The 17,609-nt window shown below is 36.2% G+C and overlaps 1 protein-coding gene and 1 long non-coding RNA gene across 5 annotated transcripts in view; one reads left to right on the top strand and one right to left on the bottom strand.

Moving 5' to 3' along the window:
- The window catches only part of LOC131536159 (uncharacterized), a 58,271-nt gene that overhangs the window by 24,942 nt on the left and 15,720 nt on the right, over window positions 1-17,609 (top strand). The gene's annotated exons all lie outside the window — the stretch shown is intronic.
- The window catches only part of LOC131536156 (retinoic acid-induced protein 1), a 56,171-nt gene that overhangs the window by 29,719 nt on the left and 8,843 nt on the right, over window positions 1-17,609 (bottom strand). The window lies entirely within an intron of this gene.

Genomic DNA, 17,609 nt, shown 5'->3' with positions numbered 1-17,609 from the left:
AGGTATGTATTTTTATTGGAATTTTACTATTTCACCCCCATTTCCTTTAATAAATCTATTTTGCACTAGGTACAAAAAATAGTTCCTCTCAGGACCTTAAGGACAAAAATGTCCCCATTGAAATCCATTAAAACTGCTATTTTTAATCGCAGTGCCATTTAACTGTAAAATGATGCAATTTTTGTTAATAGGCTTTCATTCTGTTGGCAAGGCTTCAAAATTACTATTTTTTTACCAGATGGTGCCATTTTTTCAGGTTTGGCCTATAAAGCAAATACTCGCTTCATTCCTGTTTTCTGCTTCTGCATATTATAGAGCCAATAGGATAAATAATGCAGTCATAATTGTGTGGGTGTGTTGGTATGGATGTCAGAGTGTGGTTTGTATGTGTGTCATAAAAAAAATTGTGTGTCTGTTCTTGTAATATTCGAGAGAGAAAAACTCTACTGCAAATCCCAAATCCTACCACTGTGTGCACTAGCGGATTTTTGCTGGCATCTAATGTGGAATATTTGGTACTGCGCCCAAACAAAATCTTACTGAAAGCTCATTTTTTGAGATATCAACTTCAAATTTGGAACACAACTTGTTTAGATTTATGGCTTTGATTTTCTAGCAGGTTTAGAGTTCAACATGTTTTTCTCCAATGAATGTTGGCCACAATTATTGGCACCCCTGGAAATTCTTATGAGTAAAATATCTCCGAAGTATATTCCCATTCATATTTCAAACATTTTTTAGCATATCAGGGAGACTAGCATGAAATTGTCCAGCTATGACTTCCTGTCCCAAAGGATTATAAATATAAAGAAAACTAAGGCCCAATTCCCTTAATCATCCATCACAAGGAGTAAAACCAAACAATAAAGTTCTGATGTGCAGAACAAGATTGTTGAGCTTCACAAAATAGAAAGTTGCTGTAAGACAAAAGCTAAAGCATTGAAAATCCACATTTCCACCATCAGGGCAATAATTAAGAGGTTCCTATCAACTAAAGATGTTACAAATCTGCCTGGAAGAGGACGTGTGTCTATATCGTCCTAATGCACGGTGAGGAGGAGAGTTTGAGTGGCCAAAGACTCTCAAAGGACCACAGCTGGAGAATTGCAGAGATTAGTTGAGTCTTGGAGTCAGAAAGCCTAAAAAATATATATATCAAACATCCCCTACATCACCACATATTGTTCAGGAGGGTTTCAAGAAGAATTAATCCAAAACAAACTCCAGCATATTCAGTTGTCAGACACGACTGGAACTTCAAATGGCATTGGCTTCTATGGTCAGATGAAACTAAAAAAAGAGCTTTTTGGCAGCAAACCCACCAGATGAGTTTAGTACAAACAGGGATAAAAAAGTACCCCATGTTCACGGTTAAATATACTGCTGGATCTTTAATGTTGTGGGCCTGTTTTTCTGCTGGAGGTCCTGAACATCTTGTTCAGATGCATGGCATCATGGATTCTCTCAAATATCAACAGATAAAAAATCTAAACCTGACTGCCTCTGTTAGAAATCTTATAATGGACCGTGTTTGGATCTTCCACCAGGACAACAATCCAAAACAAACATCAAAATAAACACAAAAATGGGTCACTGAGCACAAAATGAATCTTTTACCATGGCTGTCCCTGTCCTCTGACCTGAACCCTACAGAAAATGAGTGAGGTGAACTGAAGAGAAGAAGCACCAACATGGAGCTGTGAATCTGAAGAATCTGGAGAAATTCTGGATGAAGGAATGGTCTCTGATCTCTTATCAGGTGTTCTCCAAACTCTTCAGGCATTACAGGAGAAAACTCAGGGCTGCTATCTTGGGAAAAGGACATTGCAATAATTGGGTGCCAATAATTGTGGCCAACATGCATTGGAGAAAAACATTTATTTTATCATGAGATTTTTCTCCCCACTTTCAATTGTTTTACTTCAATGACAGGTTAGAATTTTGTGAATGCAAGATCAAAAGCATAAACAATGCAGATTTATTTTCACAACCACCTTTGCTCAGATTTACCAAGGGTGCCAATATTAGTGGAGGGCACTGTATTTTATATAAAATATTGTTCATAAATCATTTTCATAAACTTAAACCTCTATAACTTTTTTTTGTTTCACTTTTTAAACTTTTTCTTTTTACTTCAACAATAATCTGCCATGGGTTTTCTTTAAAATGAGACCAAACTTAAGTCTGTGCTCCCAAGCTTCAAATGTTTATGACAGTTTTTTGACATGGACATTTTTGTCCACTATGGACCTATGTGTAACTTTCTTTTATTGACACACAAGGGTTAAACTGAATGTAATGTTTTCAGATACTTAATTGCATGTTATTTACAATTTATTCACAAAGGTTTATATTAAATGCAATTAGCTTTAACTTAAGAATGATTCTTTGGCATAAGCAGGACTTTAGTTTATCTTTATATGTAATATAAATCAAGTGTACTGCTGAAAGTACTGACAAGCATTTATGGTAAACTAAAATATACTGTATGTCATTTCTATTAAAAATGGTTTATCGTGTATTTAAATATATTTATAATTACACATTTGTAATGACGTTTCAATTTAGTCAAAATATATTTAGTTTAAATGTAATACAGAATAACATACTACAGTTAAATTATAATCAAGTACTTTACATATAATTAAGTGTGTTAGTTAACACATCAAATAAGTGTATTTAAAAAGCATAGAAAAGATTATTAAAACAAAATGATTCAAAATGTAATTTAAAGTAAAACTTTTAATTTGAGATTATTACAAAGTGCACTTTTTAAAAGTGTATTTAAGTGTGTAAAAAACTCTTTTTAAGTACACTTAAATGCACCCTTCACAGGGATTGACAGGAGATCTGTCCAATCATAACGCCAAATCTGCCAGACATTAGAGTATATTAACGTTGGTGGACTTGAAAAATGGTGTGTATTTATGTCTTTCCGTGGTTAAAACAAGATAACTTCTGATGTTCATTCATGCTTATTTCATGCCAGGAAGAGGAAGAGATGATCGGTTCATGTGCCGCATAGGTCCTAGAGAGACAACAATAAACATCCACAAAATGCTATTTATTGTTTGAAATTTCTTAAAACATTACAAAATTTTATAGCTGAGACTTATTTCCATATCTAAAGTAACCTGCTCTGTCTTGTCTGTCGGCACGTTGGAGCAAAGGAAGCAGAACAGATAAGACAGAGCAGGTTTCTTCTGGTATGGAACAAAGTCTCAGCATTCAAATTTTGTCATTTTTTGTAAGAAATTCAAACAGTAAATACAGTTTTGTGGCTCTTTAATGTGTTGTGACAGATTGCTGTAGTGCCTCAGTTCAAGCGTCACAGAATCGATCGTCTTTTTATATTCACTTAAAGCACAAAATAAACATAAATGAACATCAGAACGTATTTTATTTCAACCGCGGAAAGACGTCAATACACACAATTTTTCAAGTTTAAGTATACAACGTTAATCTACTCTCCTGTCTGATTTGTTTTTGTCGGACAAAATGACGGATTCGGCATTATGATTGCTCAAATCGCCTGTCAGTCAAGCTCTTTGCAAATACTGTTTTTTAAGATTTGAAACACTGCACATTTATTAAAATTAAGTGGTCTAAAGACCTTTTAAAAATACGTAGCCAGTCATTTTAATATGGACATAAAGTCTGGTCCTCTTTGCAACTTATTGTAGCCAAGAAAACACACACTTGGACAGGAAGAGGCTGGACCGCAGTTAGTTTGGTTTTTACGTGACCGGTAGGAGTGAGTACATCTGTTGGATATAAGAAAAAAGCTGTGCGCAACGATATCTACTTTCTATTATAAACGTCTTCCGAAGATTTGACTTCAAGAACGTCACAAATTTTCTAAGATCCAGTGTTTAGTTCTTCCTCAGAAATGCATTTAGCAGATTGGTACCATGGAAACATGTCTTTGTCTTCTGGCACACACATACAATATGCATTTAATTGCGTTTTTGAGAAAGCTCTTGCAGTTTATGTGTAATATGCATCATATAGTCCAAAAGAGTCCTTGGATGTGCCATAGAATGGACTTGGCTCAGAAAATCTACAATGAAAGTTTGAGAGAGAGAAGAGAGAGAGAGAGAGAGACACATTTCGACAGTGACCTTGGGTCTGTCAGCGATGGATATTGAGAAAGGACTGCGTAAGCCAGAATCCTGTCACGAATATCACCTCCATTACTGATGTGAGGAGCGGAGGGTGTGGAGAGAGGCGACGTACTTAAAGTGATTTTGTTCCCTCCCGTACCTCTCGCTATCTGTCTCACTCCACCTCTCGTCTGTGAGGAAAGTGATGTCATCCCGACTCTTGTTTCACAGGGCAGGAAGCGTATTTTCCTATGTTAGCATGAGGCGCATGCCAGCGTCTGATGCATGCATGCACAACAACACCACCCCCCCCCCCCCACCACCACCCCTTTTCCCGTCTCACTCATTCTCTCTCTTTCTCAGTCTTGGCTCGTTCCGCAGCGGTCCACCTCTTTACCTCATCTCCATATTTAAAAGTGCCAGTGTCATTGTGTAGTGCCAGGAAAATGGAATGATTTAATCAATGGGATAGAGGAGAGAGAGAGGGAGAAACAGACAGAGATTAGATCATTGTACAGATGTAAGTGATGTAATGCGCCTCGTGCACAATAGCATTCGTATGCGCCGCCCATCCCTTTTCTCCACATCCCTCTATTCAAGGAAAGCAGGTGAACAGGTCAAGAGAAAAGCGAAGATGAGCATGAAGCCACAAACCACATGTTTCACACTTGGAATGCAATCTGCCGCTAGAAGTACAAGTGACAACACCTTTAGACTCTGGCTGGAAGAGAGAGAGAGATGGGAGTCAACTAAAAAACAGGTCATCTTAAGCTGCACTCTTACGCAAGGTGGTCTTGTTTTCACACTTACACAAGCTCACAAGAACTCTAATCTTATTTAACAAAATGTACCGTTTTGACCTTTTGGATAGTGTTTATAGCCCATTTTAGGGCTTAAATGTGAGTGAAAAGGATGTTTAATGAGAAAAATAATGTAGTTCATTACTTGATTTTAGGATTTGACTGGGTTGTGAAAGCAGTCTGCATGGGTGGAGATTGATAAAGTTGAAAACAATGAGTCTTCTGTTGTGTCAGGTGAAAGGAAAGTCATTTTAGGTGTTAATAGAGTCATTGTATTTTAATAAAATACAAAAAGACAATTTTTCTCTATAGAATAACTTGCACAAATGAGATCAGGAATGCATTAAGAGAATTATGAACTCAGTTTTTTATTTTATGCTGAATTTAAACTTGTTTCAGATGATTCCTTATGACCTTATTTATATTTGAAATCCTACAATGGCTTTTTTTTTTTTTTTGTAATGCCTGTATTTTCAATGATAAAGCCTTCCTTAAAGTATTACTTATTATTACTATATACTATTAGTTTGTTACCTTTTATGACCCTTGTTTTATTACTGTACATGCATCACCATTCATAAATTTGGGGTAAGTAAGTGTTTTTATTTCATGCGTTCTAGTTTTTTATTATTATTTTTTTTTAATTAAATGAACACTTATTCAGTTAGCACACATTCAATTGATTAAAGTGTCAGTACATACATTTATAATATTACAAAAGATTTATGCTGTTCTTTCTAACTGAATCTCTTCATTAAAGAATAAGAAATGTTTGTTGCTTTGCATCAAGGTAAAAAATACATTTGAAAACATATTCAACTAGAAAACAGTTATTTTAAATTGTAATAATATTTCACAACATTACAATTGTTACTGTATTTTTGATCAAATAAATGCAGGCCTTAATGAGCATAAGAGACTTCTTGAAAAACATTTAAAAATCGTACAAACTTCAAACGTTTGAACGGTATTGTAGATTAGCTTCTACTAGCGTGCATGCTATGTTAATGTTAAAATCAGTAATGCAGAGTAATAAGAGACCAAACAAACTAATGTTATTCATACAGTAGTGGCATTAAAAATATGACCACCCATATCTTTTAAAAGATACCAAAACATCTAAATCATACCAATAACATTTAAAAATCACAAATTAGTGGTGCAAACATTCACTCTGGTGGTGCATAGTAAAGCTTTACTGCTTATATTGTAAAACTAGGCTACTCTATCACACACACACACATCTGGTTTGCTATCCTTGTGGGGACTCTCCATAGGTGTAATGCTTTTTCTACTGTATAGATCGTATTCTATTGCCCTACACCTAAACCTACCCCTTACAGGAAACTTTCTGCATTTTTAGATTGTCAAAACACTGAATTCTGTGTGATTTATTAGCTTGTTTACCTGTGAGGACCTCAATTTAGGTCCCCACCGTGACACAAGTCCCCATGAGTCTGTGTGTATTCAGTCCCCACCTGAATAGAAAAACAGGCACACACACACACACACACACACACACCATACAATTACATATACTTCACTCACACATGCACTGCTCCACCTGAAGCTGCTTGAGTGTTAATCAGGCTACAATTATCCACTATAACTCTCATAGCCACCATGTGCAGCACTCATACCTACACATAGGCCTACTGCCTCACAAATGTCATCAAGATACTTTATCTGAAGCCTCTTACAGTATGCTAATCTAATGTACCCCAGATATTTCATATAAATCACAGACTTAAAGTCCGTGTAAAGTCAACATTAAATGAGTGTTCTGAGTTTGTCACACCATAGAAAAATGTGTTATTAACAACCCAGCCAAATTTGAATGCTAAAAAAAACTCCAAGTAAATAAAATAAGGTATCAAAATCTTGAAAAAATAAGCTGCCGTCTCTCGCAACTGTCTTCCTCTAGCAGCTAATTTAATAAGGAGACCGAGCTGTTTTGTAAATGATCACAACCAGGTATTATGCATTTACGTGAAGAAGGCATAGCTAGCTAGCAAACTGTAGGCTGACAGTGACTCGCGATTGAGCCGTGAACCACTGATGCTAATGCGCTCTAGTCATTAAGTGTGTTCGACTTGAAGCAGCGCTGCAGAACGATCAGTGTATGGCTTCAAAGCACCGCGAGAGCAATTCGAGAGCATCAGGAGCGTCTGCTCTCTGTAGCTCTCACTGTACTTTGATGTAACACACCGGTCGGTCTGCAGCGCTGCTTCAAGTCAAACACGCTTCTATAGTGTTGCGGGAGGGGCTGTGCTCGGTGGCTCGATTGCGTCATCGAGTCATGATTTAGCCCCGCCCCAAAAATCCTGATCACGAAAATGGTGAAAAACTGTTTAATGGTCTAACTCCACAGTTCACAGTCCTTGTAACATGTTTCAGCAATGCATTTCTAACATTTATAATGTGTTTACAGACAATTCTCAGAATTGACTTTACACGGACTTTAAAGTTTACACTCACTTACATGTACAACAGCACATTTCTCCCTTATAAAACATAAATGGAAGAGACAACAAATTCAATAATCATACCACAAAACACCCAACCATACAGATATTTCGCGCTTTCTGCAAACAACACGTTTCGCGCCATCACCGAGTGAAATAACAGTGTGTGTTGCGTGATTGTTCCTAATTTTGTGGCAAGCTAGATGAAAAGCAGTGATGGATCTTGTGACATTGGCTTCTCAGCAGCACGGAGGCTGGATTGATCAAGGTGGGAGGATGGACGGATAAAAAACATGGAGTGAATGAGTGGAGGTGGGGCTCAGTCTTGGCTATGGGAATTGGTGGCACGGAAAATGGGGGGAGGACAGAATGCTAATGGCCGCGAGACGCAGCTGGCTACAGACGCTAAAGGACAGAGAGAGACCTAGAAAATGACATTATCCTTTTGTTTTGTGCTGCTTTTAGCTGCTGATTTACTTATGAGAGTGGAGCATGTGGAGGCGCATGTTAATGTCAGATCGCAGTAAAAGAATGGTTTGAACGTTACAGCTCTTAAGTGACATAATTAAAGACAAAGTCAGAGTATAACGAAGCGTGAAATCCTGAAATCCTAATGAGAGCAATGAGATTGAGCTGTCTGTCTGTCTCTCTGTCTCACAAGCACAGTATTTTGAAGGGTTTCTGTTAACAAAATGAAGCCAAATGATAACCTGTCCTCTATAATATTCTTTTTTATACTACGCTATGTTAAACTATACACCTATGTGATATACTGTATTATATATGCTATAATATGCTCTGCTATGCCATCAACTGATAAAAATACTGGTTCTGGTTCAATGTTGCTATTTTTAGCTAAAACTAAGACTATTCAAATTCATTTTGGTGGACCTAATTGAAATACAGTTGAAATAAAAATAAAAATAAATATTAGATGAAAAATTAGAACTGTTATCTTGGCGGCTAACTGAAATAAGTTTAGGTTTTAAAATTACTAAAAAAATAAAAAATAAAGTTAAATGACAAAATTACAAAAAATGTCAAATGAAAATGAAAATATACAAATATTAATAAATACTATAATAGTATAACAAATACTACACTTTCTGGTTCGACATTATTCATTAACAAGGTTCTGCTTGTTATTGTTAAAGATATATTTAATCAAAAATTAAAATTCTGTCATCATTTATTCACCAAGTTGCTTTAGCTGAAATAAGTTTTAAAATGACTTCAAAACTAAACTAAAATAAATGAAAGTTATATAAAAATATGATTTAAAAAAATCAACAAAAATGACAAAAACATAAATTTACAAAAACAAAAAAAATTAAACTAATTCAAAATATTAATAAATATTTCAATAGTATTTAAATAATAATAAAACATATTTCACATTATTTATAAAGAAAGTTTATGCTTTGGATTTGTTAAAGGTATATTTAATCTAAAAATGAACATTCTGTCATTATGTATCCACCTTCATGTCGTTCCAAACCTGTATATTTCACAAAAGAATATATTTTTAATATTTAAAAAAATAATAATACCTTGTTTATTTATTTATTTCCCTCCTTTCCTTATGTTGTTTGGACCCCAACATTCTTCATAATATCTTCTTTTGTTAAAAAGTGTAAATACAGGTTTGGAAGAACTTGAGAGTGAATAAATGATGACAGAATTTTCATTTTTGGGTGAACTATAATAAATACACTGAGATCATATGTTGATACTATACTGCACTATACTATGCTATACTATAACTGTTCATGAAAAGGTACTGTTTGCATGTTATTTATCCAGAAAATGTCAGGCTTTTGTTGTTTACAGCTGCACTGAAATCAGCTGCTTTGTGTTAAAGCAACGGCGAACCTCTATTCCCATCAGCCACCTCTGCTCTGAGACCAGCGTGCGCTTCTCAGCATAACACAGAATAAATTATCGTGCCGTATTGGGGTGATAGGGTTTCAGAGCTACATTTAGAATGGGGAGATAGTGACAAGTGCGAGAGGAAGAGAGGAATGAATCAGAGAGAGGGATGGTGGGGCGCATGCACATGAGAGATGCTTAGTGTTAAAATTGGCAGCTAGACGAGAGAACGAGAGCGGGAGAGAGTGAGACAGGGTCATAGAGAGAGCACCAGAGAGAGAGAGACGCGGAACGTGAGAGAAATTGTTATTGCAAAAATAGATAGAAATGGGGAAAATGAGATGAAGAAAGAGAAAGGGGGAGATGGAAACAAAAGGGTCAAATAGAAAGTGAGAGAGAGAGAGAGAGAGAGGCAGACGCAGAGGGTGAAAGGGAAGATGTGTGGTTTTAAAATAGACAGACGTGGAGGGAAGGCAGAGGTGCTGTTTTCTGCTGTATTACTCTCTCAGCATCTACCTCCCTTTCCATTACACACACACACACACACACACACACACACACACACACTCACACTCTCACAGACAGATTCGCTTTCTCAAAGATTCTCCTTCTTTCTCCTTAAATTGCTCTGAGGCTGCCGGGCTCACGTTGACCGCGCTGTAGCCTGGCGCACAAGCGTCAGACTGTGCCTGTGTGCTTAAACACCAAATAAAATCAAGATACAGCATACAATGCTTTTCAGAGTACTTACTATACCGCTATTTAAAGGTTTCAGATCTGCAAGATTTTTGAAATGTTTTAAAAATCTCTTATGCTCACCAAGGATGCATTTATTTGATCAAAAATACATCAAAACAGTAATATTGTGAAATATTATTGCAATTTCAAATAACTGTTTTCTATTTGAACATGTTTTCAAATGTAATTTCTTCCTGTGACGCAAAGCTGCATTTTCAGCATCATTACTCAGTCTTCAGTGTCACATGATCCTTCAGAAATCATTCTGATATACTGATTTGCTGCTCAAGAAACATTTCTTACTATCATTAGTGTTGAAAAGAGTTGTGCTGCTTCATATTTTTGTGGAAACCTTGACACTTTTTTCAGGATTATTTGATGAAGAGAAAGAAAATATATTTTTATGCTATGAAGTGTAATGCTTGCCTGTGAAAAAATGCAATTACATTGTTATATGGTTTGTAGTTATGGTGGTTGCTAGAGCATTTCTTTGTAGTTTCTTAGGTATTTTGAGTGGTTGCTTGCATGTTTGCTATGCGGTTTGGTTTCTTATAGAACCAACAATTATTTTACAAAGCGTTTTTTTTTTTTTTTCTCAGGTGCTTTAATGCATATCAATACACTGATCTGAAAACCATCTTAGGAACTTACATAGTTCTCAATAAAGAGCTGATTTTTAGTCTAATTAGAAATGTTGCCTTGGCAACTAACTGAAATAAGTTTCAGAACTAATTCAAGTACTAAAATTACTAAAAACTAAAACTAAATGTAAAGGTAAACAAAAAGATAAATAGGAAAAAAGCCAAATATTAATAAAAAAGCTCATAACCAAATGATTAAAAATGAAACTAAAATTAACATATAAAAAGCTGACCCTTTGTGTTTATATGGCAGTGTGTGTGTGTGTGTGTGAAGAACATGATGTTTGTGTTGATTATCGTAGTATTGATTTGAGCGGATTCAGTATGACTCACAGCAGCCATGGTAATGCTGTCTGCTTCTACACACACACACACACACACACACTAATCATTTAGACCCCCCATCTGTCTACCTCCCTCTCCACACACACACTTCATTTAGCCCAACTCACCTCTCTCTCATCACACCTCTCCACCACACACACACACACACACACACACACACACACGCACAGACACAAACACACGGGGGATCTATCAATAGAGCACATCCTCTTCACATAATCACACACATCATGCACAAACATACAGACACACACACACATCCATCCGTCCGCTTTCTCTGCCTCCCCCGCCCTTACATCTGTCTGTAGTGCTGCTGTGTGTGTGAATTTGAATGCGCGTCTCTTTAAATTGCCCTGTGTGTGAATACGTGTGCATGGCTGCATGCACTTAAACTCTAAAGATGTATTTGTGTGTTCACACCTGAATTAGCTTTGAGTGTGTGTGCGTGTGTGTGTGTGTGTGTGCATGATGTATACCACCATTCTGTGTGTGTGTATGTGTGTGTGTGTGCACTTAACACTTTGCATATGAAAACAGTGAGAGGATTAATATCTTCAGACACACGTCTCTCCTGCACACACACATCCACACACTATGGCACACTCTCGTCTGTCCTGTACAAAGATGTATGTGTGTGTGTGTGTGTGTGTGTGAGAGAGAGAAAGAGATGTTGTGATTAATCTTGCTTGTGTACTAGTGTACTGCTGTTTTTAAAAAAAAAAATAGTATGCAGTATGCATTATGCAACACTAAATATTTCAAACAGCCAAATGCTATTATTGTCGCATGTTGCATGTTTAATTTAGTGATGACTAGTCTATGAAAATAGTAGGTTAAATAGCATGCAAAAAATAATATCATGATTTCATCACAGTGCTGTCATATGATCTTTTATTGGAAATTAAGATTTTGTTGCATTTTTATTTCAATTTCATGTAATAATTAATGTAAGAAGCAAAATTTTGCAATTGGACTATATACTAGGTTAAAAAATAGTTTAAAATTCTGTCTGTAACTATTTCTGGTTCATTGATCATACTGAAAATGGAAGGTGAACACATTACATTATGGGATATATTATGCATTATGGGATATATTATTTCACACATAATAATATATCAAATTATATATCATAATAATATATATCAAATTTAGGAGGCCACTGGGGTATTCCTTGCATAAAGAAAATATGCTAAATAATTAATACTATTAGAAATAACAGTAGTATGTTAGTATGCAATTCCGAACATAGCCAAAATGAGTGAGTTTACTACACAATTACTTGGCAGATATATTATTTTGGTATTCCATGCAAACTACCTTCATGCACAATATACTGCACATACTGTATACTGCAGAAGTAGTGTGATTAGTATGTTAGTGTGGTATTCATAGCATGTTATTATAAACATGGCTGCAAAGAATACTGTACATTTTGACAACTGTAATATGTTATTTTGGTATTCCATGCATACAAGCTCCCTTCATGCACATGTATACATACCGCATACTGTAAAAACTGTACAGCCACAGCATTCTCTATTGTATAGTATTGCATAGCGTTCTCTACACAAATACCTGGCAAATGTAGTAGGTCATTCTGGTTTTCCATGCATACAAACACATGCATACAGACCCCCTTCATGCACAATATTCTCACTGCTGCAGAATTAGTGTAAGTAGTATGTTAGTATGCTATTCTAGATTAATAGACCAATAAGATCCGCACTCATCCAAATAGCCCAAAAAGACTTATCATTTATTATTCAGAGGTCATGAAAAGTGCAAAAAAGTGCAAAGGTGCAACAGTGCAAAACGTTTTCGGGTGTTACCCCTTCCTCAGTGCCATGTTCCTCAGTATGCTATTCTAAACATAACGGCAGTGTGTTCTGTTGTATACTACACATTTTGGTAAATGTAGTAGGTTATTTTGGCATTTCATGCATACAAACCCCCTTCATGCACATTATACATACTGCATACTGCAGAAATTGTGTAAGTAGTATGTTAGTATGCTATTCCAAACATAATGGCAGTGTGTTCTGTTGTATACTACACATTTTGGTAAATGTAGTAGGTTATTTTGGTATTTCATGCATACAATCCCCCTTCATGCACAACATACATACTGCAGAAATAGTGAGTAGTATGTTGGTATGCTATTCTAAACATAACAGTCATGTTTTATGTTGTATATTACACATTTTGCTAAATGTAGAAGGTTATTTTGGTATTTCATGCATACAAACCCCCTTTATGCACAACATACCTACTGCATACTGCAGAAATAGTGAGTAGTATGTTAGTATGCAATTTTAAACATAACAGCAGTGTGTTCTGTTGTATACTACACATTTTAGTAAATGTAGTCGGTTATTTTAGTATTTCATGCATACAAACCCCCTTCATGCACAACATACATACTGCATACTGCAGAAATAGTGTAAGTAGTATGTTAGTATGCTATTCTAAACAACAACAGTGTGTTCTGTTGTATACTACACATTTTGGTAAATGTAGATTATTTTTTGTATTTCATGCATACAAACCCCCTTCATGCACAATATGCATACTGTATACTCCAGAATAGCGTAATTAGTATGTTAGTATGCTATTCTAAACATAACGGCGGTGTGTTCTGTTGTATACTACACATTTTGCTAAATGTAGTAGGTTATTTTGGTATTTTATGCATACAACCCCCTTCATGCACATTATATATACTGCAGAAATAGTGAGTAGTATGTTAGTATGCTATTCTAAACATAACAGCCGTGTTTTCTGTTGTATACTACACATTTTGGTAAATGCAGTAGGTTATTTTGGTATTTCATGCATACAATCCCCCTTCATGCACAACATACATACTGCAGAAATAGTGAGTAGTATGTTAGTATGCTATTTTAAACATAACAGCCGTGTTTTCTGTTGTATACTACACATTTTGGTAAATGTAGTAGGTTATTTTGTTATTTCATGCATACAACCCCTTCACGCACAATATACATACTGCATACTGCAGAAATAGTGTAAGTAGTATGTTAGTATGCTATTCTAAACAACAACAGTGTGTTCTGTTGTATACTAAACATTTTGGTAAATGTAGTAGGTTATTTTGGTATTTCATGCATACAAACCCCCTTCACGCACAATATACATACTGCATACTGCAGAAATAGTGTAAGTAGTATGTTAGTATGCTATTCTAAACAACAACAGTGTGTTCTGTTGTATACTACACATTTTGCTAAATGTAGTAGGTTATTTTGGTATTTCATGCATACAACCCCTTCACGCACAATATACATACTGCATACTGCAGAAATAGTGTAAGTAGTATGTTAGTATGCTATTCTAAACAACAACAGTGTGTTCTGTTGTATACTACACATTTTGGTAAATGTAGTAGGTTATTTTGGTATTTCATGCATACAACCCCCTTCACGCACAATATACATACTGCATACTGCAGAAATAGTGTAAGTAGTATGTTAGTATGCTATTCTAAACAACAACAGTGTGTTCTGTTGTATACTACACATTTTGCTAAATGTAGTAGGTTATTTTGGTATTTCATGCATACAACCCCTTCACGCACAATATACATACTGCATACTGCAGAAATAGTGTAAGTAGTATGTTAGTATGCTATTCTAAACAACAACAGTGTGTTCTGTTGTATACTACACATTTTGGTAAATGTAGATTGTTTTTTGTTATTTCATGCATACAACCCCCTTCACGCACAATATACATACTGTATACTGCAGAAATAGCATAAGTGGTATGTTAGTATGCTATTCTAAACATAACGGCAGTGTGTTCTGTTGTATACTAAACAGTTTGGTAAATGTAGTAGGTTATTTTGGTATTTCATGCATACAAACCCCCTTCATGCACATTATACATACTGCATACTGCAGAAATTGTGTAAGTAGTATGTTAGTATGCTATTCTAAAAATAATGGCAGTGTGTTCTGTTGTACATTACACATTTTGCTAAATGTAGTAGGTCATTTTGGTATTTCATGCATACAAACTCCCTTCAAGCACAACATACATACTCCAGAAATAGTGAGTAGTATGTTAGTATGCTATTCTAAACATAATGGCATACAAACCCCCTTCATGCACAACATTCATACTGAATACTGCAGAAATAGTGAGTAGTATGCTTGCTATTCTAAACATAATGGCACTGTGATCTGTTGTACACTACACATTTTGCTAAATGTAGTATGTCATTTTGGTATTTTATGCATACAAACTCCCATCACGCACAACATACATACTGTAGAAATAGTGAGTAGTATGTTAGAATGCTATTCTAAACACAACGGCAATGTGTTCTGTTGTATACCACACATTTGGCCAAATGCATTAGGTTATTTCATTTGAGTGTTTTTTTGGTTATTTTGGTATTTCATTTTCATTTTAGTGTTCTTCTTCGCATACTACACGTTTTGGAAAATTAAGTAGGTCATTTAAGTATTCCAAATTCCAAACTCTCTTCATGCATAATACGCATACTGCAAAAGTAGCACGAGTAGTACTGTAGTACGCTCTATTTTCAAGCACAGCCTACTTCTCCAGAGGCACAGAGACAGACAGCGTTAGTGTGTCGGACTGTGCAGTGCTCTACACCCTGATTGCCTGTAGCAGGACACGGGTGTTAGCAGTCTAGCGACAAGTCGAGACCCAGAAGAGATGGCCGAGAGAAAATGAAACGCTCTGTTTGCATGTCTGAGTGCGCGCGCGGATGAGTCCAGACAGACTAACTGCACCGCGAGTGTGTCCGGAGTATGACTGACATTAATAATGGAAATGCGGCTAGTTAGCGTCAGACGGCCGAGAGCAGTCTGCGGTGTGACAGCGTGCTCTCTGACCGGGTAGTGTGCCTGTGTATGCGTGTGTTTTGTGGAGGAGGGGTGCGTTTCTGTCACTCCAGCTTTTGTGGTGTCCGCTTTGACGGGCCCTCCCAGGCGACGGAAGCACTAGAGCCTACACGCACTCATAATTACACACACATCTGCAGACGCATACATCTGACAGACAGACAGACAGACAGGCAGTGGGTTGGGCATCTCTGCTCCCTGCGTCCCTTCATCTGCAGTGTGCTCTCGTTCTTTCTCTCTTTCACTGTGTTTTGACGTAGTGTGCGTGTGCCGGCAGCATGCCTGCACCATTATCAGCGCCTCCGGCGCAGCGTGCCCATTGTCTTTGCCGATGGTGTGTGTCGAGGGCATTGTTTTCTGCTGGCGGTGGGCCTGTATTCACACACAGCAAAGTTCAGAAGCCTCGTGCCCCCTCAGATTTTTTAGCTAAGTGGATTTTGAATGCAAATTGAAAGGCAAAAACTCTCTTTAATAATTAAAGTGATAGTTCACCCCAAAATTTTGTCATCATTTATATGTTGTTCCAAACCTGTATAAGTTTCTGTTTTCTACTTTTCTTCAAAAGATATTTTGAAGAATGCTGGTAACCAAACAGCTGCTAGTAGCCATTGACTTCTATAGTATGGTAGTATGGGGAAAAAATACTATGGATGTATATGGAGGCTATGGTAACTCTTTGGTTACCAACATTCTTCAAAATGTGTTCAGTAGAAGAAAGAAACTCATACAGGTTCGGAACAACTTGAGGGTGAGTAAATAATGACAGAATTTTCATTTTTGGGTGAATGAAATGTTGCACCTATTTAAGGTAAAAAAAATAAAAATAAATAATAAAAAAAAAACATCTAAAAATCGCTCATTTGAATGTCTAAATTGAATCTGTCCAGTCAAACACCTTTCACAGACCATTTGCTAAGTCAACGTGAAACTAAAAAAATTATCTTGTTTACTTTCTTAAAGGTATACTTCACCCCAAAATGAAAATTTTGTCATTAATCACTTACCCCCATGTCGGTCTAAACCTGTAAAAGGTTTGTTCGTCTTCAGAACACAATTTAAGATATTTTGGATGAAAACCGGGAGGCTTGTGACTGTCCCATTGACTGCCGAGTAAATAACACTGTCAAGGCCCAGAAAAGTATGAAACACATCTCAGAATACTCCATCTGCCATCGGTGGTTCAATCATAATGTTATGAAGCTACGAGAATACTTTTTGTACGGAAATAAAACAAAAATAACGACTTTATTCAACAATTAGGCACTGTAACGTCTCCTCTGCGTCATTGTAGCGCCATTTTGGAGAATATCTGCTGGACGCAAAATGCGTTCGCTCTTCTGTGTCAGCCGTATTCTGAGATCTGTTTCATACTTTTCTGGGCCTTGACAGTGTAATTTTCATCTAAAATCTCTTAAATTGTGTTCCGAAGAGGACCGAAGCTTTTATGGGTTTGGAACGACATGGGGTAAGTGATTAATGACAAAATGTTCATTTTGGGGTGGAGTATCCCTTTATTACATGTTCCTAGTCTTAACAGGAATGATTCAGTGGTGCACATTATCCCAAAAGAAAAAAAAAGTCTTCTTTGAAATTACTTTCCTTGTGAAGAAATACATTTTATAGCAAACACTTATTATGGAAATAATATACATGTACATTAAAAGCTATACTTCAGTGTGAACTGAATGTCATGTTTTCGTACATTTAATCATGTTAAATGCAATTAAATGAAAATGCATTATAGTTTTTTTTT

The sequence above is a fragment of the Onychostoma macrolepis genome, chromosome 03 (genome assembly GCF_012432095.1).
Source record: "Onychostoma macrolepis isolate SWU-2019 chromosome 03, ASM1243209v1, whole genome shotgun sequence".
NCBI classification, from domain to species: domain Eukaryota; kingdom Metazoa; phylum Chordata; class Actinopteri; order Cypriniformes; family Cyprinidae; genus Onychostoma; species Onychostoma macrolepis.
Note: the sequence above shows the minus strand (reverse complement) of the source record. Positions and strands in the feature narration are given on the sequence as shown.